General features: G+C 46.8%; 1 long non-coding RNA gene across 1 annotated transcript; it reads right to left on the minus strand.

Annotated features, from left to right (window-relative positions):
* Positions 1–1,805: 1,805 nt before the first annotated feature.
* LOC147020017 (uncharacterized) lies at positions 1,806–26,738 on the minus strand. The gene is made up of 3 exons (XR_015062062.1): positions 26,634–26,738; positions 21,379–21,520; positions 1,806–2,707 (listed from the first exon to the last, which is right to left on the minus strand). It is a non-coding gene; the product is annotated as an uncharacterized LOC147020017 (long non-coding RNA).
* Between the last annotated feature and the right edge of the window lie 271 nt (positions 26,739–27,009).

The raw sequence follows: 27,009 nt of genomic DNA on the forward strand, positions 1-27,009 counted from the left end.
GTCTGTCTGTGTTTCTGCGTGTTGTTGTCAAGGGTCATACTTTTCTTGTCTCTACTCCTTATGAAGGAAGTTTCTATGGATGTAAGAGGCAACTTACAAGTTCAGATATAAATCTTTACTATAATTCATGGATTGGTGTTTGTTTGTTTGTTTGTCTGTTTGTTTGTCTGTTTGTTTGTTTGTTTGTTTGTTTGTCTGTTTGTTTGTCGTGCTACTCCTCCTACAGTTCTGGGCCAATTACATTCAGACTTGCTGCAAAGGATAAGCATGATCCCAATGAATGTTTTGGGGTGTTTTATCTTTGCTGGTGGTCTTGGTTAGGGGAGGGGGAGGGTCACAAATTCTCTATGTAAATGTGTATCTTGTCACGCCACCTCCAGGTGCTGGAGAGTATTACAAGCCATCATCATTTACAGTGCAGTATTCGTGTCCCCACGTTTTCAGTGCTATGAAGTGTTTTGAATTATTAGCAGTAGGTATGTTTTTGCTTCGTGCACGTAACACGGGTTATTTTCTTTTTTGCCTACAAAGAGCTGTCAGTTGCCTATACACCGCCCAAATAAAGTATGCGTCAGAAGAACGTGTTGCATGCTTGGAACAAGATCACCCATTGGGTGGGTACTCTGCTCGTTTATTATAATTATTAATGAATGGACGGGTTAAGTTTTACAATATACCAACCAATACCGATGTACGTTTCATGATACGTATGGATGTGGAAATTTATTGGGTAACATTAGCTTCAAGCATTACTTGAAGAAACACGAAGAGTTATTGTAATGGTTCTGTTGGTCAGTCATTCAGTGAGTGAGTCTGCAGTAGTTCTCAGATCGACTGTAATGTACATGCCCCAATGAGACTGCATTGCTGACTGCTCTGCTCTGTGTTGTATTGTATTTGTAAAACCTGAATAAGCCGGTGTCACATGATCAGTGATAGATGATTCATCACTATATATATATATATATATATATATATATATATATATATATATATATATATATATATATATATATATATATATATATATATATATATATATATATATATATATATATATATATATATATATATATATATATATATATATATATATATATAGCAGACACTCTGCATTAGACCTCCAACTCATTGGAATGAAGTTGAAAGCGTTACAAGTTGGGGCAACCTGTAAATGGACAATCAAGTGTTACACATTAACTGGCAAATCTATCATAGAAGCCTTTGCAACCTTTCAACTGCAGCCTTTGTTCTGGATCCTCTTCGAAAGTTTCACGTGTGACTCATCTCATCAATGTTGTATTATGCAAACATCATGATCTGTTCACATAGCACAAATGTGTCCTTCATCTTGACAATGTGCTGTGCCACACACCACCGTTGTCCGTTCATGCATGAGCCTTGAACCAGTCGTGGGGTGAAAATGATTTCGCACCTTGCCTCATCAACAGACCTTACACCATGAGACTTATTGCTGTTCTTCAGTATTTATTGCTTTCTGAATGGCCACTGTTTCCCAGACAGACGCTCTCTAGTCAGCTGTGACCAATGTGTTGAAGGAGGTTGCCAAGAATGGCTTACGGCCAGTGTTCCAAGCTCTTTGCATACTTTGGAAGAAGTGTATTGAAATTTTTGGAAACTGTTTAAAGAGGGTAATACTGATGAACTTGTGTCTATAGCTTGTACGAATGTGGGTCCTTCAACATTTTGATGCGTTCTTGTATGTAATGTATGTAATGTATGTAATGTATGTACACACACACACACACACACACACACACACACACACACACACACACACACACACACACACACACACACACACACACACACACACACACACACACACCTGTCTTCAGAATATTTGTTTCAACTTAGTTGTGAACATTTTTGTACATGATTGTGTTTATATCATACCTCCATGCAGTAAACAAAACCCAATAATGGCGACATTGACACCAACATCGGGGGGATAATATGATGTTTTGATATCGTGGTGTAGAAACCACCAAACCAAAACAACACTACATCATTATCTCAAGTTCTAAAAGCTACATTGAAGGCTGGTAATGTTAATTGATGAGTTTATCACAACCATATTGCCCAAGGTTTCATGAAGTGAGCATGAAATGAATGACAATGCCATATATAAGATGAAAGCTAAAAATACATTTCATCGTGTATCCAAAATACAGAGGAACTGACAGTTTTGCGATAGCCATCGATGTTTGTAAGTATGGCCAGACATGTTTAGAAAGTCTGGTCCCAATTTTCATCCTTTTTGCTATTTTTAAGTGACTGGAAACAGGCTCCCCATGGGAGTGGTCAGAGAGTTGAGGTGGGGGAGCGTCATGTGTGCACCATGCAGATGGTGGTATTACTATTATTATTATTATCATTATTATTATTATTACTCTTTTGTGGTCACAATTATTCCCATGTTCTTGTCGGTTGGCCATGGGAAGTTTGCCTGAAGTCTTTTGTAAATTGGCAAGCTTAGCCTGACATTTGACTTAGACTCTGGCATTATGAGAGTACAACTCTCATATACTACAGTTCGAACGATACCTTTTTTGCCTGGGTTTGTGTTAATTGAGAACAGCGAACAGGAGGTAATGTTTCCAGTTGAGCACATTTCTCAATACGGTATATATGGATGCATCCATGTTGATCTGATGCAGTCCTTTGTGTTACGCCATCACGTTGCCTGTAAGAATAAAAAAAAAATATCATTGAATAGTTCATCTTTGGTGTAGTTTGGTGGGCCTTGCCTGCCATCCAGTGTCATGCAGTGTTATACAGTATGGCGAGTTGGCATTGTTCGTTACATCAAAGCTTTCTCGATCATTTACAGATCAGCAGAGCACTGTGTCAGCATTTCGTGCGCTTATATTTCGAGCATTGTACAGTCCGGTATATGCATTTTATCTTTTGTTGTACATTTAAGTTCTGTATAGACAGGCGGGGCATTTATATCTGACACATTTATTTGTGCCTTAAAACATAAATAAACATCAAAAATATTACATGTAGCATAGGCTTGGAAAGCGAAAGGATTAGACATTGTGGAGACATCACATTGTTATTTAAAAATTACATCTGACAAATGGGCCCCGTTGGAAATGTTGCATTCCCGAATCAGCATGTTGCTAATTACTGCAAGCAATGTGTCTTGAGCAATAGTGTGGATGGTTGCAATGATGTTTGCCTTCAATTCTTCGATACGTGCAAAGTGTTGCATCACTAAAAACTTTCAGGCATCAACTGCAACACTGGGAAAAAGAATATGAGATGCACCCTTATTGTCAGGTCAGGCCACATCAGATCTGTGACTTGCTACAGGTACCATGTAAACCTGTACTAACCTGTTCCATAGTCGGGTTGTTGGCGATGAAACCGTCTCCCCCACCAGGTTTTCTGGTGAGGAGGGTGTTTGGTCATGGACACCCAGCAGGATTAAAAACAAAACCTGTCAAAGGGCAGGGGAGCTCAGTGTGAACCAACGGCCATCCATATCGAGTGCCCAACGGTGTCTGCGGACGTCCTCCTGCAGTTGGGTTACCTCTGATTAGGAGGTTGGTGGCAGGATTTGCACTCCAGCCACCGTAAAACCCTTCATTCCACAAACATTCTCAAAGCATGAAAAAATCTGAAAATCCACTCTGTGGGAGTACCTCCTATGCAGCTTCCCTTCGCAGGGCAGCCCACCGGATGACGGGATTGGGGCAAAGCCTTCGGGACCCCCAATCTTTGATGATAGGAGGGAAACCACGGGGTAACATCCCTGTGTCAGATCCCTTCAGGTGGGTGCCTGGAATGTCCTATCCCTAAGAGAGGATGATCACCTGTCTCTGTTATCATCTGAGGTCAAGCGTTTGGACATCGGGATTGCAGCTCTCTCTGAGGTTCGGAGACCGGATTGCGGCGAGATAATGGTGGGTGGTTACACCTACTATTGGTGTGGTCGCTCTGATGGTTACCATACCCAAGGAGTTGCTGTAGCTGTGTCCAATAAGCTGACCCCAATGATAATTGAGGTTACACTGGTCAACGAGGGTATTATGAGATTAAGGATTCGTCACTCCTTAGGTGTCATTTCCCTGGTCTCTGTTTATGCTCCGACTGAGGCGAGTGACCTCACCGTGAAGGATGCATTCTACGCCACGCTCTAGTCTGTGGTTGATCAGTGCCCCAGACGAGATACACTTCTAGTCTTGGGGGATTTCAATGCATCGACTGGAACTGATAGGGATGGTTATGAGGTGTGTGTTGGTCCCCATGGGTCAGGAACTATGAACCAGAATAGCACTAAGTTCCTTGACTTTGCAAGAAGTCATGGACTTAGGGTGGCTGGTTCATGGTTTCAGCGCCCACAAGCTCATCGCTGGACTTGGTATTCCAACGCTGGCGGTGTGGCAAAGGAGATTGACCATGTCCTCATTGACGGTCGTTGGAGGATGATCCAGAACTGCAGGGTCTACCGGAGTGCTCAGTTCCTCAATACTGACCACAGGCTTGTTGTAGCAACTCTAAAGCTGCACCTTAAATCCTGGAGAATGGTACCATCCCAGCCTAAGCTGGATGTTGGCAAGCTCAGGGATGAGAGAGTCGCTGAGGAGTTTGCGAACAGGCTGAGTGGACACTTGGGGGGTCTGGGTGCTTTGGGGGTCCTGAAGAGTTGTGGAGCGCCTTCAAGACCACCGTCCTTGATGTTGCCGGTGGATGCCTTTGAGCTCACCGCAGGGCAAAGAAGAATTTTGTCTCTCAAGGGACACTGGATACCATTGACCGGAGTCGCAGGGCCAGGCTGAATGGCAGAGCTGAGCTGTTCAGGGAGCTGGGGCGTAAAACTGTACGTGCACTGAGGGTGGACAAGGAGGCCTATGTGCGAGGAATCTGTGAGGGGGTAGAGCATCACCTGTGGACAGGTGATTCTAGTCCCACTTACAGGGGAATTCGCGCATTGCGTTCATCCAAACCCATCCCTCGGAGCACTGCAGTTCGAGCAGAGAGTGGTAGGCTCTTGACAGAGGAGTCTGAAGTGAAGGCCCGCTGGGCCGGTTACTTTGAGCGGTTGTACCAGGCTGATCCCCCAGCTGTCGAGTTGGACGTCAAGGGTGTTACAATCCCTGTTGCTGACCCTCGAATCAACTGTGGTCCACCTGCGCTTGTGGAAACACGGGCTGCGGTGAACCAGTTGAAGCGGGGCAAAGCTCCAGGGATCTGTGGCATCCATGCCGAACTTCTCAAGGCTGGTGGAAATGCTGCACTCGTGTCATTGCATGCAGTTTTGTGCTCTGCCTGGAACACAGGTATCATCCCAACTGACTGGAAGAGGGGCCTCTCTTGTTGTCCCTCTCTGGAAAGGGAAGGGTGATCGCCAAGACTGCAACAACTACCGAGGGGGTGACGCTGCTCTCAGTGCCGGGCAAGGTCTTTGCTCAGATAATTCTCGATAGGGTTCGCCACCATCTGCTTGAGCACCAGTGTCCAGAGCAGTCAGGCTTTACACCAAAGAGGTCAACGATTGACCGTATCCTTGCCCTTCGTGTTCTCACCGAACGCAGACGAGAGTTTCAGCAGGGGCTGCTTGCAGCCTATGTTTATCTCTGTAAAGCGTTCGATTCAGTGAATCGGGATGTCCTCTGGAGGATTCTTGGTCTTCGTGGGGTGCCACCAAAACTGATTGATCTAATGTCTGAACTCTACCCTGGTACTGAGAGTGCTGTGAGATGTGGTGGTACCATCTCAGACTTATTTTCAGTTGTTACTGGAGTTTGTCAAGGGTGTGCACTGGCCCCCACACTTTGCAGCACTTGTATGGACTGGATTCTGGGGAGGATTTTGGAGAGATCAAGCTGCGGTGCATCATTTGGGAATGTCAAGATCTCCGATCTTGATTTTGCAGATGATGCAGTCATCTTTGCAGAGACTTTAGATATCCTTTTGGGGGCCTTCGAGGTGCTGAATGAGGAGTCGGAGCCGCTGGAATTATGGGTTTCCTGGGTCAAAACCAAGATCCAGGCTTTCAACGACATCTTGGATGCTGCTGTCCTGTCTGTGCCTGTTTGTGGTGAGGATGTTGAGGTCGTGGAGAGATTCACTTACCTTGGCAGTGATATTCATGTCTCTGCGGCTGTGAGTCAGAGGTCAATAGACGTCTGGGTTGGGCCTGGGGAGTCGTGGATTCACTGGATCATGGGGTGTGGCGCTGCCGGTACCTGTGCGGGAGGAATAAAGTCCGAGTCTTCAGATCCTTGGTACTTCCAGTCTTGCTCTATAGATGTGAGACTTTGACTCTGACCAGGGATCTGAGATGGAGACTTAATTCCTTTGGTAGCAGGTCTCTTCGGAGAATCCTTGCTGAGAGAGACTCAAATGAGATTTGTTACCTGCATCGTCCGTGAGCATCAGCTGCGGCTGCATGGACATGTGGCTCGGTTTCCTGACGCTGATCCTGCTCACCAGATTCTCTCAGTGAGGGAGTCTCTTGAGTGGAGGACACCAATGGGCTGACCACAAGCCTCCTGGTTGCAGCAGGTTGATCGGCATCTCAAGGAAATGGGGATGGGCCAGGGATCTGCCTGGGAGATGACCAGACCGAGGCCCCTGGAGTACTGGCAGAAAATGGACGCAGCGACGCGCTGCTCTGGAGCGTGCTCCCATACCTGACCTGACCTGTGGAAATTCACAGACCACCATAAAGGACCTTAGATCAGTTATGACGATAAGTATATGTGTAGTTAGATTTCCCCTCCGTTGTTTTGAGGGAATTTCCGTGTTCACAGGGCTGCGATCCTTTGAGATAGCCGTTTTTCTTTTGCTGTCGTTATTTTGGACCAATCATCCCCCAACAACCAAATCACCACCACCAACAACGCTCCCAAACAACTACACCAAACCACCACCACCTTCGCCCCCTTCACCTCCATAACCCCACCCCGCAAACATCGCCTCACCCCCGCTCTCAAACGACGCCGGCCAACAACCAAATTGCCACCACCAACACCCTTCCCAAACCACCACAGCAAACTCCCACCACCTTCACCTTTCTACCGAACATCGTGCCTTTGGTTGTGAATGGGATCCTTTCGAAGAAGAAATCGGATCAGGAATGATTCACGCCCACTTTTCATCCATCCAATGGCGGTGGAGCAGTGTCGGTGGAGCAGTGTCGGTGAGGCAGTGTCAGTGCGGCAGTGTCGGTGGGGCAGAGTCGGGGGACGGAGCTCGAAGCAGACGGGGAAAGGCAGACAGGGGCCGATCGACGGAGAGGAAGGAGCTCCGAGCTCAGGTCGAAGTTGAGGGGCGAGGAGGGCAAGTTGCTGAGTGGAGCAGGGACACGGAGGAGGGCTCAGAGGCGAACCAGAGGGCTGAGTGGGGACCGCCACCGGAGAAGGGGCGTAGTGGAGGCCACAGCCAAGAGGAGTTCGCCGGTGCCAGTGCGGTCCAGAGCGTCAACTCGTTGGACAGAGCGTCAGCAATTCCCCTCTCCCTTACCGAGCTCCGTGCTAAGAAAGTGCCGGTAACCCCGTCCATTCCCCTCCCCAACCATGGTGCCGACGGTGAAACACGTGCCTGCGCGGAGAACGCTGGAGAGAGCTCACCGGCCACGCCAGGGGCACGAAGCCAGGCACAGCTACGCTGACATCGCGGCTTGCCCGCCATCGCGCCACGAGGGCGCGGGTAAGACCCTTCAGTCTCGTGGACCTGGCCGCTCATCCAGGTTCCACGTACATTTGGTCCACGGACCTGTCTGCCACCCTTGTCTTGGAGGGTAGCTTTTCTTTGCTTTTGTGTAAATGCATGTGGTGGTGCCATCTTATAAGTAGAATTGTCTAAGTGTGCGTGTGAAATAAAGACACTTTATTCGTGGTAAATTCTTCATTTGCTTGCTTTCACTGTGTACGTGCATGATTTACTGTATGGCTGTAAATACGTGCCTTGTCTGAGTGTGAAATAAATGTGCTTGTTGAACTGTTCCCCGTTTCGTTGCGTCCTTTCCCTTGTTTGAAAGTTCCATCTTGCATCACGGAAGGAATTGGTAGAAGGGTGTAAGCACCCAGTAAATAGAATCACATCCGTCAGGGTCGGCGATAACACCGCTCGGTTATCACTGAAGCACGGAACGGACCGCTTAAGCGGTTCGTGTCCCAGGCCGGCCAGCGGCGAGGTATGATCGCCCGGGTAACGACTCGCGCAGGTACTTAGGTAGGTCAAGTTTGGCGAACAACCCTATCCTGCGCGGGTGGCCGATTGGCACAATTGTGGTGGGGTCGAAAGACCCACCCGCGACTAGCTCCTGGCGGTAGTTCCAAGGAGGGTCACGACTGAATTGTCCAACCGGTGGGCGACGCGGTCGCGATTAGAGTTACATGGCCGATCGCATGCCGGGCAGACCGAAATTCGTAACAATATATATATATATATATATATATATATATATATATATATATATATATATATATATATATATATATATATATATATATATATATATATATATATATATATATATATATATATATACATATGTCAATGGGGTATGCGTAAACATTGTAAGCAAGAACGAATCATACTTCACATGTTGGGACATAATAAATAGCAGCAGTTTCAGCATGACCTCCCTTTGTCCCCAATATCGTGGGTCACTCATCTGCACTGAGCACAACAAGGCTGCACTTATTATGCTTTGCAACAGTTCTATGTCCCCCCCCCCCCCAATGGTGTTCTGACTTCAATGTTCGTCGGCATGCAAAATTTCAGCTTTATACATCACCCGAAAGGTTCCGAACATTAATATCAGTCAGTCGGTGGTTAGAATGAGATATATATATATATATATATATATATATATATATATATATATATATATATATATATATATATATATATATATATATTTATGCACACACACACACACACACACACACACACACACACACACTCGGGGTATGCTTACTCCTTAATGAACCATGCCTCCCCATTGTTTCGGCTCATTCACCTGCATTTGCTTTTTTTCTTTTACTTATTTTCATTTTATTTTAAATTTATTTATATTTTCATTTACGGACACATTCCAAGGGCTCTGTGATTTTACCTGGTGTATCGGCTTTGATGTCTGTTGGCAGCCAAATTACCATGCTTCCCAATTGTCTCGCATCGCTACCCCATAATACCCCATAATGACAAAGTGAAAACATGTTTTTAGAAATTTCTACAAATTAATTGAAAATGCAAAGCTGAATTGTCTTCTTTTTTATTTAATATACAATGTCAAGACTCGTATAAGAGCTAACATACAGAGCTTATCACAAGTCGAGCAGGAGACAAGCGGAGTGGGAGAGGCAAGTACAGAACAGTGGAGAACAGAGACATGAGGAGATCTGTGAAAGCGTGAGGGATGGGGTATGGTACACAGGGTAAACAAGATGGACACCACACAGACATTCAGGTCCTTACACAATAGGGACTTTCAAGAAGGAAAGCAGTGAATTTGAAGGAGGTGTGTTTGGTGGGGGGGGGGGGTTAACAGGGGTAGAAAATACCGTGGTTTTGCATGGGGGAAGATAAGAGATGCTGGTGAACAGTAGTTTTGAAGACCTGGAGGGAAGAGTGGTATTGAAGAGAGTGTAGGAGTTTGTTCCAAAGGTGGGGAAAAAGAAAAATAAAAGAATAAAGGTGAGCAGTGATTCTTGATTTTGGTTGTTTTATCAGAAAGGGTTTGCTGGCAGACTTTGAGTGTCATGCGGAAATATGGAATGTCGGGACAGATCGCAGACAGAGTTGGGGGGGGGGGCTGGCCAGAGAGGAGACAGTAGAAGACAGAACGACCACTGACCTGCCTGCGGTGTGAGAGTGAAAGACCCAAACACTCAGCCTCATTGCGGGAGAAACCAATGATCCTAAATGTCTTGGTTTCCACAGCATGAAGCCGTGAAAGTTGAGAGGCAGAAGCACCAGCCTAGAGGGGAAAGCAGTACTCCATCAGGCTGCGTGTGAAGCTTTGCATGTGCTCAGGAGCTCAGGTGTGCCAAGGAAGGACTTTGCATGATGGAAGATGCCCAGTCAGGCACCGGCTTTGCATTTAGAGGCCATTGTTGAGAAAGGGGAGTTGGGGGGGGGGGGTTCCAGATGGTCCTTTCGGAGAAACATGGTGAGAATGTGAGATTTGTCAGGATTGAAAGACATGTTCCAAGTGTTAAGCCGACCTGCGATTTTATCCAGATTTGCAGAGAATGAAGAGGCTGCTCCTTAACAATCTGAGGGATGACAGATAGTATGGCAGAGAGTGGAGTCATCAGCAAAGAGATACAGAGGATTTTCCAGAGAGTCGGAGAGATCATTGATTAAAACCACAAATAGCACATGGCCCCGAACACTGACTTTAAGAACTCCATCCTGTGCTGGAAAAGGGGATGAAAGAATTCCATCAAGGGCCACATGTTGGCTGCGACAAGAGAGAAAGTCTGTGAGCCATGAGTGGAGATTGCCTTGGATTGACCAGAAGAGAGTTTTGTGAGCAGGGCAGGGTGCCAGACCGTATTAAAAGCATGTGCTATGTCTAGGATGATGGCTCTGATTTCATGTCTGACATTGAGGATCTTCATCCTTTGTTGGGAACGGAGCAGCAGCAGCAAGTCCAGGGTGGAGTGACCTGGTCTGAATCCAAATTGATGATCGGAAATCAAGCCATTGGATAAGAGGAAGGATTTAATGTTGGAAGCATTGAGGGATTCCATAACGTTGCTGATGATTGGGAGAAGGCTGATTGATCTGTAGTTGCAGGGATCTGTTTTTGCACCTTTTATTGCAGAGCGGTAATGTTTATTGATTTCCAAGCAGAGGGCAGTTGACCTTGAGCAAATGAGAGGGTGAATAGAACAGAGAGAGGGTGAGCAAGAGCAGTAGAGCAGGTTTTTAGGACATGTGGGCTGATGCCGTCTGGACCAGTTGCAGAATCTGAGTCGAGGTTTGACAGCAAATTTAGAAGTAAACTCAGAGTTTAAGCATTCAACCTTTTCACATGCAGTGTCAGCTGTGCAGCCATTTGAGGTAAAGGAAGGGATGGAGGGGGAGCATCCACCAGAAACAGACTTAACGAGATGCCACCAGGATTTGGAGTAGGGTGACAGGTTTGAGAGTTCAGACTTGAGATTAGAAAGATGTTGTTTTCTGGCTCTTCTGACGGTGGATATACTCTTGTTCTGACCTTTGTGGAAGGAACTGAGATTACCTTTCATTGGATTTGCCTTCCATGATGTGAATGCAAGTTGTTTCAGGACAACTGCCTTGCCCCCAAGCTTCCCTGTACCATGGGCAGCAGGAAAGGTAGAACAACTGAAGAGGAGATGGGATAAGTCTCTGCATGAGAAAGAGCAAATTTCTTTGAAAGAATTCCCAGGATGAGTTGATGTTGGAGAAAGTAGATATGGGAGACCAGTCAAGAAGCTTGATGGCTGCTTGAAGACCCTGCCAGTTGGCCTGAGTGAAATGCCAGACTCATTGGTGCTGAGATTGTTCTCCAATAACAGCCAGATATATATCTACTTTGACAAGTACATGGTCAGATGAACTGATTGGAACAGAGGAAGAACAACAGATATTTTAAGGGAAATTGGTCAAAATCCGATCCAGAAGAGATAGAGCGCCATTGGTTGAGATCCGGGTCAGGAAGTTGACCGATTGTGACAGTCCCAAAGAGTCGCAGAAAGCTTTTGCTGAAGTGCCATGACAGGTGAGAGACGTACCCACACCCAGCCAACTGGCATGATGACAATTGTAGTCGCCACATATGAGGAAGAGAGAATTGGGATGAGAGGATAGAAGTTTGTCCTTGTTTTCATTGAGTGAGATGTAAATGGAGTCATCACTGTTTGGATGTGACAACACACATATAAACATGAGGTGGGAGTGGAGGGGAAGCTGTAGCCAGAGGTATTCCTGGGGGTGTGGGGGAGAGAGGGCAGTGCATGGAGAGTGAGGAATGGAGTCTTTGATGAAGAGAGCAACTCCTCCACCAGGATGTGGCTCAGGTCTGTCATACCGGAGGAGGGAGTAACCAGGGAGAGATAATAGGGAGTCGGAGATGTCTTGAGGGAGGGAAGTTTCTGTTGAGCAGATTTTGTCTGGTTTGTCAGTGGCAACCTGTACGGAAATATCTGTCAGGTTTGAGCGAAGGCCTCAGATGTTTGAGGTCCAAACTGTTAAGGAAGAGGGAGGGGAGGAGGCTTTGGGTGTAGGGAAGGGAGGGGGAGGGTTGGACAACGGAGGAGGAAGGGGGAGGTAGGGAGAGTTGTTGACAGCATGTGGGGGATTGCAGAAGAGCTCGGGGAGAGGGCCGGATGAGGAGGAGAACAGGCTCAGTGATGATGGGATGAGGCACAGTGGGGAGTAATAAGAGAGGGGCAGAGGGAAGTTGAAGATCAGAAGAGGTGGAGGGATGAGATGGAATAGGGTGGGCAGGGGAAGGAGGCAGCTTTGTGGATGTGAGAGGGGGGGACTTTTAGAAGGGGGAGTGAGGGGGAGATTGTAGGTAGAATGTTGACGGGGGAGTTTTTGTGAAAGGTGAGAGGGAAGCTTGGAGGGAGAAGAGTGTGAAGGTTGCTTTGAGAGGGAGGGGTGAGAGGAAGGCATTGAGAGGGAGGGGAAATAATGAGAGCCTGCATGGCCAAGGGGCAGGAGGGTGATGGGAGAGGAGGGGAGAGGGAAGGGATGAGACTTGGTCATGGTATGGTGAAGAAGGGAGTGGACAAGGGGAGGTACAAAATTTGAGGGGTTGGGAAGAGGGGGAGGTGTGCTGAGAGGAGGGAAGGAGCATGTTTGTGGTGATGAGTATACTGATTGAGAGAGTGAGATATCTGTTAGGTTAGAATGGAGCCCACAGATGTTAGAACACACATTTTGGGACAACAGAGGAGGTAATACTGAAGCAGAAGACAGTAAAGAGGTGCTAAGAGCAGATGTAGGATGAGGGGCAAGATGGGTGGGGAAAGGAGAAGGGATAACAGGTGAGTGGTTCGGAGGAGGTAGATGTAAGGAGGTGGCGTGAATTGTCACTGAAGTTGGAAAAAAGGATGATCGATGGAACACGAACATCCATTGCAAACTGGGATTTTGAAATGTTTTAGGTCAGAGATGCAATTGAAGATATTACGTGAGGGTTGCAATGGAGGAGAATTAAGAGAATGGAGAAAAGAAACATTGTAACAGTGGGACGTTTCAGACACGGGATGAAGGAAAGGTCGAATTGAAAACAGTGTTTTGAAGAAGAAGAAAAAGAAGAAGAAGAAGAATAAGAAGAAGAGTGAATTATGAGTCAATACAGAGAACCACATGTGTCAGAGAGGCAGTTGAAACATTTTAACAGACCTTTATCGAAAAAAACCCCCAAAACAATCGATTCTTTTTTTTTATTTTTTTATTTTTGTATACCTTGGTCGAGGCTCGTATGAGAGCTAACACACAACTCACAGCAAGGAGGCATGAGACAAGAGGGGCGGGAGTGGAAGGGACAAAACAGTGGGGAACAGACACATTAGGTGAACTGTGGAAGGGAGAGGGATGGGGATGGGACGGGGAACATGGCGAAGAGAAGATAGACATTTCAGGGACTTTCAGGAAGGAAAGCATGAGAAATGAAGGAAGTGGGCTTGGGTGGATTATCGGGGGTAGAAAAGGTCGAGGATTTGGATGGGGGAAGATAAGAGGTGGTGGTGAACAGCTGTTTTGAAAGCCTGGAGGGAAGAATGGGAAAGAATAGAGTGAGGAAGTTTATTCCAAAGGCGGGAAAAAAGAGGAATGAAAGAGTGAAGATGAGCAGTGATTCGTGATTTTGGTAGTTTTTCCAGAAGGGGGTTGTTGGCGGACCTTGAGCGCCCTGTGGAAATGTGGTGGGGACAAATCGCAGAGAGAGCAGGGGGGGCAAGGCTGGAGAGGAGTCGGTAGAAGACAGAAAGACCACCGACCAACCTGCGGTGATTGAGTGAGAGGCCCAAAGACTCAGCTTCATTGCGGGAGATGCCGATGATCTTAAATGCCCTGGTTTCGACAGCGTGAAGCCGAGAAAGGTGGGAGGCAGGAGCACCAGCCCAGAGGGGAGAGCAGTACTCCATCAGTACTCCATCATCAGTACTCCATACCAAGAACCAAATGACCAGACGTCTATTGACCTCTGGCGAGAATCAAGCAGAGACATGAATATCACTGCCAAGGTAAGTGAATCTCTCCGTGACCTCAACATCCTCACCACAAACAGGTACAGACAACATAGCAACATCCAAAATGTCATTCAAAGCCTGGATTCAGTAGGATTAGGTAAGGAAAGGTTGAAGAAAATTGTGAAGGTGTTTTGCATCAATAAGTATTCAACCCCTTTCCTTCAACACTTCAAATTGAGCTCAGGTGCATCCAATTTCCTTTGATCATCCTTGAGATGTCTCCACAACTTGATTAGAGTCCACATGTGCCCAATTTAATTGTTTGGACATGGTTTAGAAAGAAGCACACCATTCCCTATAAGATCCCACAGTTGCAGTGCATCCATCCATCCATCAATTGGGACCATACTCTGTGCAGAAGTTGCTGCTGAAGCAGTCTCCTTGGCTATTGGGCACAATCCTGGACGGGTCACCACTCCGACACAGTGTACCAGCATGCTGGCATTCGTTTTGCCGATCTCAGAAGGATGACAGGCAGAGTCCACCGAACCTGGTATTAATTCAACAGCCAAGCTGGATTTGAACTTAGGATCCAAGCCTACCACTCTAACCATTAATCCAACACCAGGCGTTTGCAGTGCATGTCAGAGCAGAAACTCTACCATGAAGCCCAAGGAACTGTACATAGAACTCCGAGATCGAGTCATAGATCTGGGGAAGGGTATAAAAAAAATTTAGAGAGTGTTGAAAGTTCCCAAAGCCACATTAAGCTTCATCATTAGGAAATGCAAATAATATGTAACTAGCCAGACTTTCTACAACTGGCTGTCTGACCAAATTGAGGAACTGGGTAAGTGGAGGTGACCAAGAACCAAATGACAATTCTGACAGAACTGGAGAGTTCCTTGGCTGTGATGGGAAAACCTGCTGGGAGGACAATCTCTGCAGCACTTCAGAAATACAGACTTTATGGGAGAGTAGCCAGTCGAAAGGCAGTCCTGAGAAAAAGACACATGACAGCACGCCTGGAGTTTGCAAAAAGGCGTGTGAAAGATCTGAGAGCATGAGGCAAAAGATTCTACGGTCTGATGAGATGAAAACTGAACTCTTCTGGTCTAAATGCAAAGTGCTACTTCTGGCAAAAACTTGGCACAGTGCATCACCCATCTAACACTATCCCGACCATGAAGCATGATGGTGGCAGCATCATTATATGGGTATGCTTTTCAGCAGAAGGGACAATGAGATTTGTGAGGATAGAGGGAACAATGAATGGAGCCAAATACAGGCAAATCCTTGAGGAGAACCTACTTCAGAGTGCAAAACACCTGCGACTGTGGCGAAGATTTACATTCCAACATGACAATGACCCCAAGCATACAGCCAAAGCTACACTGCAATGACTTCAGAACAAGAATGTGAAAGTCCTTGAGGGGTCCAGCCAAAGCCGAGACTTGAATCCCATTGAGAACCCTTTGTAAAACTTGAAGGTTTCTGTTCACTGATGCTCCGCATCCAATTTGACAGAGCTTGAACAAATCTGCAAGGAAGAATGGGGCAAAAATCCCCAAATCCAGATGACAGGTCAGGTAAGGGAGCATGCGCCAGAGCAGTGCATCACTGCGTCCACTTTCCACCGGTACTCCAGAGCCCTTGTCTGGCCATCACCCAGGCAGATACCTCATCCATCCCCATCTCTTTGAGATGCTGATCAACCTGCTGCAACCACAAGGCACGTGGTTGGCCCAATGGCCTCCTCCACTCACAAGCCTCCCTCACTGAGAGAATCTGGTGAGCAGGATCAGCATCAGGAAAAGGAGCCACATGTCCATACCACCGCAGCTGATGCTCATGGACTATGCAGGTAACAAATCTCATTTGAGTCTCTCTCAGTAACCACTCATAAGACACAAAGTCCGACCAGCGATAGCCAAGGATTCTTCAAAGAGATGTGGTACCAAAGTATTTAAATCTCCATCTCAGAGTGGAAGTCTCACATCTGTAGAGCAAGAAAGGAAGCACTAAGGACCTGTTGACTCAGACTTTCGTCTTCCTACACAGGTACCGACAGCACCACACCCCATGATCCAGTGAATCCATGACTCCCCAGTCCTGACCAGACGTCTCTTGACCTCTGGCGAGAATCAAGCAGAGACATGAATATCACTGCCAAGGTAAGTGAATCTCTCCGTGACCTCAACATCCTCACCACAAACAGGTACAGACAACATAGCAACATCCAAAATGTCATTCAAAGCCTGGATCTTAGTTTTGACCCAGGAAACCCATGAATGCAGCATCTCCCACTCCTCATTCAGCACCTTGAGGGCCCCCAAAAGGATCTCCAGATTCTCCGCAAAGATGACTGCATCATCAGCCAAATCAAGGTCAGAGATCTTCACATTCCCAAACAATGCACTACAGCTTGATGTCTCCAACATCCTCCCCAGAAACCAGTCCACACAAGCAATGAAAAGTGTGGGGGCCAGTACACACCCCTGACGAACTCCAGTAACAACTGCAAATAAATCCGCGATGGCATCACCACATCCCACAGCACTGTCATTTCCAGAGTACTGAGAATCAGATTCAGACATCAGATTGATCCGAATCAGACTTGAGATTGATCATTTTTCTTGGCACCCCGCGAAGACTCGGGATCCTCTAGAGGGCATCCTGGTTCACTGAATCAAATGCCTTCACTTCTGACTCCTCTGGCAAGAGGCCTCCACCCTCCACTTTAACTGCAGCACATCGAGGGATGGGCTCGGAGGAACACAATGTGCGAATTCCCCTGTAAGCAGGAGGAGAATCACTTGACCATAGGTGATGCTCTACCCCTTCAGAGATTCCTCGCATATAGGCCTCCTTGTCCATCCTCAGCACACGTACAGCCTCAACTCCCTGAATAGCTCAGCTCTCCCATTAAGCCTGGTCCTGTGACTCTGGTCAATGGTATGTCCCTTGAGAGATAAAATTCTTCCTCGCACTTCAGTGAGATCGAAGTCATCCACCAGCAACATAAAGGATGGTAGGTATGAAGGCACTTCACAATTCTTCAGGATTCACCAAAGCACTCAGACCCCCAAATCCCCACTCAGCCTGTTTGCAAACTCCTCAGCTACCCTCTCATCCTTGAGCTTGCCAACATCCAGCATAGGCTGGGATTGTGCAATTCTCCCATATTTAAGCTGCAACATCAGAGTTGCTACAACAAGCCTGTGGTCAGTATTGAGGAAGTGAGCACTCTGGTAGACCCTGCAGTTCTGGATCAGCCTCCAGTGACCATCAACGAGCACATGGTCAATCTCCTTTGCCACACCACCAGCGTTGGAATACCAAGTCCAGCAATGAGCCTGTGTGCACGAAAACCATGAGCCAGCCACCCTAAGCCCATGACTTTGTGCAATGTCGAGGAACTTAGTGCTATTCTGATTCACAGTTCCAGACCCATGGGGAACAACACAGGACTCATAACCTCAGTCACCTCAGCCTCAATCGGAGCTTATGCAGAGACCAGGGAAACGACACCCAAGGAGTGACAAATCCTGTCTCATAATACGCTTATTGACTGGTGTTACCTGAATTACCATTGGAATCAGCTTATTGGGCACAGCTACAGAATCTCCTTGGGCATGGTAACCATCATAGTGACCAGACCAATAGTCGGTGTAACGACCCACCATGATCTCGCTGCAATCTGGCCTCCAAACCTCAGAGTGCTGCAATACCAATGTTCAGACACTTGAACTCAGATGGTAACAGAGACAAGTGATCATCCTCTCTTAGGGATAGGACATTCAGGCACCCACCCGAATGGACCACCTCAGGTTAACCCAAGGAGATTTCCGTCTGGTGGACACCTCAGCACCACCCCGAAACACACCACTGTAATCTGACCCAGTAAGGTTACCCCATGGTTTTCCTCCTGTCATCAAAATGTGGGGGTCCCAAAGGATTTTCCACAATCTCATCATCCGGTGAGCTGCCCTGCAGAGGGCAGCTGCAAAGGAGGTGCTCCCACGAAGTTGTTTTTCAATTTTCTTTTCGGTTTTCTTGTGTTTTGCTGATTGAAGGGTTTACGGTGGCCGGAGTGCATATCCTTCCACCAACCTCCTCCAAAGAGTAACCCAACTGCAGGAGGATGTCCACAGATTCAGTTGGGCATTAAACATGGATCACCGTTGACTCACAAGGAGCTCCTCCGCCCTGTCACAGTACAGGTTTTGTTTTTAATCCTGCTGGGTATCCATATCATACTCTCTCCTCACCAGAAAACCTGGTTGGGGAGACGTATTTTTAATAAATTAGTAAAAATCTCGAAAAACATGTTTATACTTTGTCATTATGGGGTAATTTGTCATTATTATGTATGTGGTAATCCATTATTAATTAGTCATTATGGGGTAATTTGTTTGGATCGGTGACAAAATTTTTTTAAGTTTAATGCATTTGAAATTCAGGCTGGAACACAACAAAATGTGACAACAGTCGAGGGGTGTGAATACTTTCTGAAGGCACTGTATGTATCTCATGAGCTTTGTATATTTTATGCAAGCAAATACCATAGGTGAGTAAGGGGGCAGGTGAGAATAGTAAGGGAATTTGTCGCTTTGCTGATGGGTATAGTAAGGGGGCAAGTGAGAGAAAGAGGGAGGGGAGGGATATCTGTCTAATCAGACAGGGGCACCAATTTTATTGGAGGCAAGAGTGAATTGGTTGCCATCTTGGCAGAAATGGACAGTCTGAAGATCTCACAAAACGGTTGTGATCGGGTCATCTTCAATATTAATGTCCCCAATGCCAGTGACCTGGTAGGTGCCTGGGAAAGGTTAATTTATTCGACCAGAAATGCCCTCTTTGCTCCCATGCAGTGGTACAGACAGCAGTTGGATGATGAGCTGTTGAGGACTCTCACGACAGAAGCAGAGGCTATTGTGAACAGCTGACCTCTCACTTCTTTGCCGTGAAATACCCAGATACTTCTGCGTCACTTACGCTGAGTCAGCTGCTGACATCGAAGACCAAAGTGATTCTTCCTCTTCCAGGTGTCTTTTTTTCCACCAAGAACTGTGTTGTCATCACAGGTGGTGCCATGTACAGTACCTAGCCAATGAGTTTTGGTCATGTTGGAAGACTGCGTTTTTACTGACCTTGCAGGAATTAAAAAAGTGCATTAGGCCCCAGAAGAATCTCGTGAAAGAGGACATCGTCATGATGGTGGACAACTAATTTCCAAGATGCCAATGCCACTGGCTCATATCGAAACATACCCTGGGATTGATGGTCAAGGTCAAAGTCAAGTTCCAACTTGGAAAATCTGTTTTCGAAATTCCCATCCAAAACATTGTGCTCTTAGGCCAAGTACCCCGTCCCCTCCCATGCCCCCCTCGCCCTGCCCCGCCCGACTAATGACCAGATGATTAATCACCTGAACAGATGATTAATCACCTAAACATTCATGCTGCATTTCCATGGTTCTAGCTATACCTTCATTTTGAATGGTGGCTAAAGGTTTAATTTAACGAGACTCGGTGGTGTCATTGTTTGAGCATCCTCTCCGAGGACGGGAGGTCGACGGGTAAAACTCTGGCCGAGTCATACTAAAGACTTTAAAAATGGGATGTGCTACTTCCTTGCTTGATGTTCAGCATTTAAAAGGTTAAGAGCATGGACAATCCCCATAGGTTGGCATCCATGTGGAAGAGGAAATTCCTCCTGAGGAAATGGCCGCTGAGTGCAGTGAGAAAAGCAGCACCATTGTTGTGACACACAGGAAGTTGATGTACTTCCGGGAAGTTGACGGCACTTCCCCCCCCCCCCCCCAAGCTCAGTGGCTGTTTGTCTCGTCTCTTCCAACAGTTCTGGGTTGTGCCGCATACGCATGTTCGTCTGTATAGCCATGTGTGTGGAACGTATACAATGAGCACCAGATAATGTTTAAAAAAGAAAAAAAAGGCAATGATAACATTTGGTATGTATGTGTTATGCAATTATTTGGTATGTGTTATGCAATTATTCATTCATTCATAGTATCTATCTTTAATTCCAGCAATCTCTGTGTGTGTCCGTGTGTGTGTGTGTGTGTGTGTGTGTGTGTGTGTGTGTGTGTGTGTGTGTGTGTGTGTGTGTGTGTGTGTGTGTGACCGCTGTTGCTCGACAACCGCTGGTCCGATCTAATTGAAACTTGCCAGGTATATTGCTGGGGACCTGAGGATGTGCCTTTTCAAGGTTTGATATTAATCGGACAAGTGCTTCCCAAGTTATGGCCATTTATTTACCAAAACAATGACAAGACACGTTGATGCGTGAGCATGGCGATGGGGAAGGGAAGCTCAGCCGCGTTCCCCATTACGGGTTACAACGTACGGATTCCGGTAGTGATGACTTCGTGTATTCTAATAATTTCTCGATTTCTTATGCGCATTTATAGATAAACACAATGGCCAAAGTTATGATCGTTTTCATATTAGACGGTGCATAAATTTCGGTAACATCAGAGTGCTGGTACTCTCCGAACCAGGAAGTAAATTTTTTTTCTCTCTCTTCTCTTTTTGTTTTTCCTTGCCACGACATTGCGAAAAGGAAAAAATACGTTGGCGCTAATTGAATAATTGGGTATTAAAACTAAATTGCGAATAATCGTAACTGAGAATCATATTCGAACTTCCGGGCCACGCACGTACGGGCACTCGAGAGCGAAGAAACGGCCTGTGTGGTTGTTGTTTGTTGCTCGCGGTTTGAATATTTATTTATTTATTTATTTATTTTTATGGGCACGTACTAGTGTATATAATCTGGGAAGTATCTTTGACTATCATACTCAAGTTGTGGTAATTGTGTTCATTTTCCGTGTCGTGGTAATTGTTAGGTTTGAGTTTAATTGATTGTTTAAGGGGAATTTGAGATGTCAAATTGGAGGAGCCATGGTTCATTCCTTACTTGTTATTTTTGAAGCTGAAAGATCCCACTTGTGACTGCAGCAGCAACTCGGTGGTGCCATAATCAGTTTCTCACCTCCATTTGCCCTTCTCCTGGCTGCCTGCGAGCTAAAACGGAATTTCAGACTTCTGAACTCCAAAATTGATGTTTTCCCCTTGACATCCGACCATGGGACAGAGGTAAATACATTTCCTACTGTAGTCTGTAAATTGTTTAATTTAATGGACAAATTATGTAACAAATACTACAAGTAAAATCTCTTTCTCTTCATTCTTACCTGCATGAGCATCCCTTGTTTGTCCGTCTGTATCTATTTTGTCTCCCCGCCCTGCTGTTTGTGTTTGCCCCTCTTTGTCTCCTGTTCCTTTTGTTATGTTGCATCATGATGATCCGTTCTGTGTTCTTTCTGTTCCACGAGCCTTGAACATATACAAAAAAACCAGGAGAGTCTTGTAACCTGTGAAGACTTGTTTATCGACATAAGTGTAATAACCACCATCACAGTCACAGTGCAATAAAATTACTTCCCCATTAACCTCCACATTCACAACACCAATTACTGTCATTTTGTTATATGCAAGTAAATGATACAGTAAGCAGTGAACTACATAACTTCAAAATGAGACATTAGTTGGCTGTAAATAAACCAAAATTTTGGTGGGAATGTCATCACTGTTGCATCACAGTTTTTACTTCATCATCATTTTAAAAGTAGAAACTCAATGATGCCCATTTATAAGAAGTACTAAAATATGAAGGGCTAAGACCAAACTGCATTTGTGGGGTGAGGGAGGAAATACTTGTCATGTACAATGACTAGCAAATGCAACCTGTCGCTTCACTGACGGGGATATTAAGGATGGGGGGAGAAAGAACGAGTGAGAGAAAGGAGGAATGGGAGAGAGAGAGAGAGAGAGAGAGAGAGAGAGAGAGAGAGAGAGAGAGAGAGAGAGAGAGAGAGAGAGAGAGAGAGAGAGAGAGAGAGAGAGAGAGAGAGAGAGAGAGAGAGAGAGAGAGACAGAGAGACAGAGAGAGAGAGAGAGAGAGAGAGAGAGAGAGAGAGAGAGAGAGAGAGAGAGAGAGAGAGAGAGAGAGAGAGAGAGAGAGAGAGAGAGAGAGAGAGAGAGAGAGAGAGAGAGAGAGAGAGAGAGACAGACAGAGACAGAGACAGACAGAGAGAGACAGAAACAGACAGAGAGAGACAGAGAGAGAGACAGAGAGAGAGACAGAGAGATGTTGGAAAGAGAGGACGGAGGGCAGGCAGGGGAAGGGAAGGAAAGAGGGGAAGCTAGTGTGAGGAAGGGTAGGTCACGTCGGGTATGTGAGCATGCGCCGGAGCAGCGCGTTGCTGCGTCCACTTTCTCCTGGTACTCCAGGGGCCTCCGTCTGACCATCTCCCATGCAGATACCTGGCCCATCCCCATCCCCTTGAGATGCCGATCAACCTGCTGCAACCACGAGGAAGCTCGTGGGCCCGTTGGCCTCCTCCCTTCACAAGGCTCCCTTGCTGAGAGAATCTGGTGAGCAGGATCAGCTTCAGTAAAATGAGCCACATGTCCATACAGCCGCAGCTGATGCTCACGGACAATACAGGTAACAAATTTCATCTGAGTCTCTCTCAGCAACCACTCGTTGGACACAAAGTCGGACCAGCAATGGCCAAGGATTCTCCGAAGAGACGTGGTACCAAAGTAATTAAATCTCCATCTCAGATCCGTGGTCAGAGTCCAAGTCTCACATCTGCAGAGCAAGACTGAAGGCATCAAGGACTTGTTGACTCGGTCTTTCATCCTCATGCACAGGTACCAACAGCACCACACCCCATGATCCAGTGAAACTGTGACTCCCCAGGCTTGACCAGACGTCTTTTGACATCTGGCTCACAGCCAGCAGAGATTTGAATATCACTGCTGATGTAAATGAATCTCCCTGTGACCTCAACATCCTCACTACAGACAAAATAGCAACATCCAAGTTGTCATTCAAAGCCTGGATCTTAGTTTTGACCCACGAAACCAGGGCCTTCATTTTGAATCCCAGGGCTCCGATTCCTCATTCACCACCTCGAGGGCCTCCAAAAGGATATCTAGCGTCTCTGCAAATTGATTTCATCATCTGTGATATCAAGGGCATATGTCTTGAAACTCCCAAATGATGCACCGCAGCTTGATCCCTCCGACATCCTCCTCAGAATACAGTCCACGCAAGTGCTGGAAAGTGTGGTGGCAAATACACACTCCTGATGAACTCCCGTAAAAACTGGAAATACGTCACAGATGGAACCACCACATCTCACAGCACTCTCAGTACCTGAGTATCGTTCAGACTTCAGATTGATCCGTTTTGATGGCACCCCATGAAGACCGAGAATCCTCCAGAGGGAATCCCGATTCACTGAATTGAACGCTTTGCAGAGATCAACAAAGGCTGCAATCATCCCCTGCCGAAACTTTCGTCTGCGTTCGGTGAGGAACCAAAGATCAAGGATATGGTCAATCATTGACCTCTTTGGTGTAAAGCCTGACTGTTCTGGATGCTGGTGATAAAGCAGATGGTGGTGAACCCTATCAATAATTATCTGAGCAAAGACCTTCCTGGCACTGAGAGCAGCATCACCCCCAGGTGGTTGTTGCAGTCCTGGCGATAACCCTTTTCTTTCCAGTGAGGGACAACAACGCCCCTCTTCCAGTCAGTTGGGATGATGCTTGTGTTCCAAACAGAGCACAGAACTGCATGCAACGACATGAGTACAGCTTTCCACCAGCCTTGAGAAGTTCAGCATGGATGCTACAGATTCCAGGAGCTTTACCTCAATTTCAACTGGTTCACCGCAGCCTGTGATTCCACAAATGAAGGTGGGTCACAGTTAATTGTAGGGGCAGCAATAGGGATAGCAACACCCCTGACATTCAACTCAACAGCTTGTGGATCTGTCTGGTACAACCGCTTGAAGTAACTGGCCCAGTGGGACTTCACTTTGGATTCCTGTGTCAAGAACCCATTACCATCCACTCAAACTGCAGTTCACTGAGGGATGGGCTTGGAGGAATGCAGTGCATGAATTCCCTTGGAAGCAGGTTGTGAATCACTTGACTACAGGTGATGCTCCACCAGGTCACAGGTTCCTCGCATGTAGGCCTCTTTGTCCACCATCAGCACACATACAGTTTTAAGCTTCAACTCCCTGAACAGCTCAGCTCTGCCATTCAGCCTGGCCCTGTGACTCTGGTCAATGGTATCCAGTGTCCCTTGAGAGACAAAATTCTTCTTCACCCCACGATGAGTTCCAAGACATCCACCGGCAACATCGAGGATGGTGGTCTTGAAGGCACTCCACAACTCTTCAGGATTTCCCAAAGCACCCAGACTGCCCAAATCCCCACTCAGCCTGTTTGCAAAGTCCTCAGCTATCCTCTTATCCTTGAGCTGGCCAACATCCAGCTTAGGCTGGGATGGTGCCATTCTCTCATGTTTGAGTGGAAACTTCAGAGTTGTGACAACAAGCCTGTGGTCGGTATTGAAGAACTGAGCACTCCAGTAACCCTGCAGTTCTAGATCATCCTCAAATGAGCATCAACGAGCACATGGTCAATCTCTTTTGCTACATCAGCAGCGTTGGAATACCAAGTCCAGCGATGAGCCGGTGAGCACTGAAACCATGAATCAGCCACGCAAAATCCATGACTTCTTGCAAAGTCAAGGAACTTGGTGCTATTCTGGTTCACACTTCCAGATCTATTAGCACCAACACATGTCTCATAACCATCCATTTCAGTGCCAGTCGATGCATTGAAATCCCCCAAGACTGGAAGAGTATCTCGACTTGGGCACTGATCAACCACTAATCGAGTGCAGCATATAATGCGTCCTTCACGGTGAGATCACTCGCCTCAGTCGGAGCATAAACAGAGACCAGGGAAATGACACCCAAGGAGTGAGGAATCCTTCGTCTCATAATACACTCGTTGACCGGTGTTACCTCAATTATCATTGAAGTTAGCTTATTGACCACAGCACAGCAACTCCTTGGGCATGGTAACCATCAGAGCGACCAGATCAATAGTAGGTATAACCACCCGCCATGATCTCGCCACTATCTTGTCTCTGAACGGCAGAAAGTGCTGCAATACTGATGTTCAAACGCTGGAGCTCAGATGACAACAGAGACAGGTGATCATCCTCTCTTCGGCATACGACATTCCAGGCATTCACCCAAAGTACCTCAGGTTAACCCAAGGAGAATGCTGTCTGCTGGATGACACCTCAGCACGACTCTGCCACACATCACTGCAATATGGCCCAAGTAGTTTACCCCATGCTTTTTCTCCTATCAAAGATTGGGGGTTCCGAAGGCTTTGCCCCAATCCCGTCATCTGGTGAGCTGTCCTGCGAAGGGCAGCAGCACATTGGTTCTCCCACGGAGTGGGTTTTCAGTTTTCTTTGTGTTTCTGGGTTTTGCGGAATGAAGGGTTTTACAGTGGCTGGAGTGCAAATCCTGCCACCAACTTCCTAAAACAAAATTAACCCAGCTGCAAGAAGACGTCCACAGGCACAGTTGGGCACCAGATATGAATGGCCATTGGCTCATAAGGAGCTCCTCCATCCTTTGATAGGTTTTGTTTTTAATCCTGCTGGGTGCCCATATCATACACCCTCCTCACCAGGAAACCTGGTGGGGGAGATGGTTTCGTCGCCGACAACCCGACCATGAGATACGTGAGTACAAGTTTACATGGTACCTGCAGCATGTCACAGATATTATCTGGCCTGACCTGAATGAGGAAGGAGGGGCTAGGAAGAGGGGGAAACGAGAAATGGGGGGAGAGGTTTGGAGAGCGATTCCTCACCAATCATTGTTATACACTGTGGAAGGGATGAGTGCGAGGAATGGGTGTGTATGCGTGCGTGTGTGTGTGTGGGAGTGAGCGAGAGGTGTGGGAGGAGAGTGCTACATTTTATTAGGTGGGGGAGAGACGAGTGGACAGAGAGTGAGTGAGTTAAGGGGGGGTGGAAGAGAGAAAGGTGAGGGGAAGAGGGTGTGGTTAACACTCCGAAACGGATTCATACATGCCACAGTCTCCTCAGGGGAAAGGAAGGGTGGGGGAGCAGGGGGAGGGGTGTGGTGGGAGAGAGGGAGAGATGGAGGGTTGAGAGGAAAGGGTGGGGGGAGGGGAGGGATCAGATAGAGAGTGAGAGGGGGTAGGATTGGGGATATTTTTCAGTTTTTATTCGGAGTTCAAGTCATTGCATGACTATCCTCTATTGTTACCTTCTTATGCAGGTAAGATGTTTAAGGTGACAAGCTGTTCCCATCTGTCTGAATCTTCATGAGAAATGTGATGAGGATCGGATCTGACATCACATCTCTCTTCATCATTAAAGTCATGTGCCAAACAAAAATGCAGCTTGGTGCAGGTTGGCTTGATTCATGTATGGTGTGAAAAAACATTATTACCTGTTTCTATAGTACTTGTTTGTTGGCCTTCTGAAAACTTAAGATTATGCATATGAACTGTCTTTTGAAATGCTGACCTCAACTTCTTCTCATACTTTTCCATTTATAAGGGGCGAGGTCCAATGGCACCGTGCTTCTGCAATGCCCTGACCATGTTACTCCTCAACTTCCCTCGAACCTCCTACGGGAGGGGTGAGAGAAGTAGATGGGTGAGAGAGGCGGAGGGGTGAGAGAGGCGGAGGGGTGAGAGAGGCGGAGGGGCGAGAGGAGGAGGGGTGAGAGAGGCGGAAGGGTGAGAGGCGGAGGGGTGAGAGAGGCGGAGGGGTGAGAGAGGTGGAGGGGTGAGAGAGGTGGAGGGGTGAGAGGAGGAGGGGTGAGAGAGGCGGAGGGGAGAACGAGGTGGAAGGGTGAGAGAGGCGGAGCGGTGAGAGAGGTCGAGGGGAGAACGAGGTG

This window comes from Eptatretus burgeri, chromosome 9 (assembly GCF_056783735.1).
Source record: "Eptatretus burgeri isolate ZD-2024b chromosome 9, Ebu_testis_v1, whole genome shotgun sequence".
NCBI classification, from domain to species: Eukaryota; Metazoa; Chordata; class Myxini; order Myxiniformes; family Myxinidae; genus Eptatretus; species Eptatretus burgeri.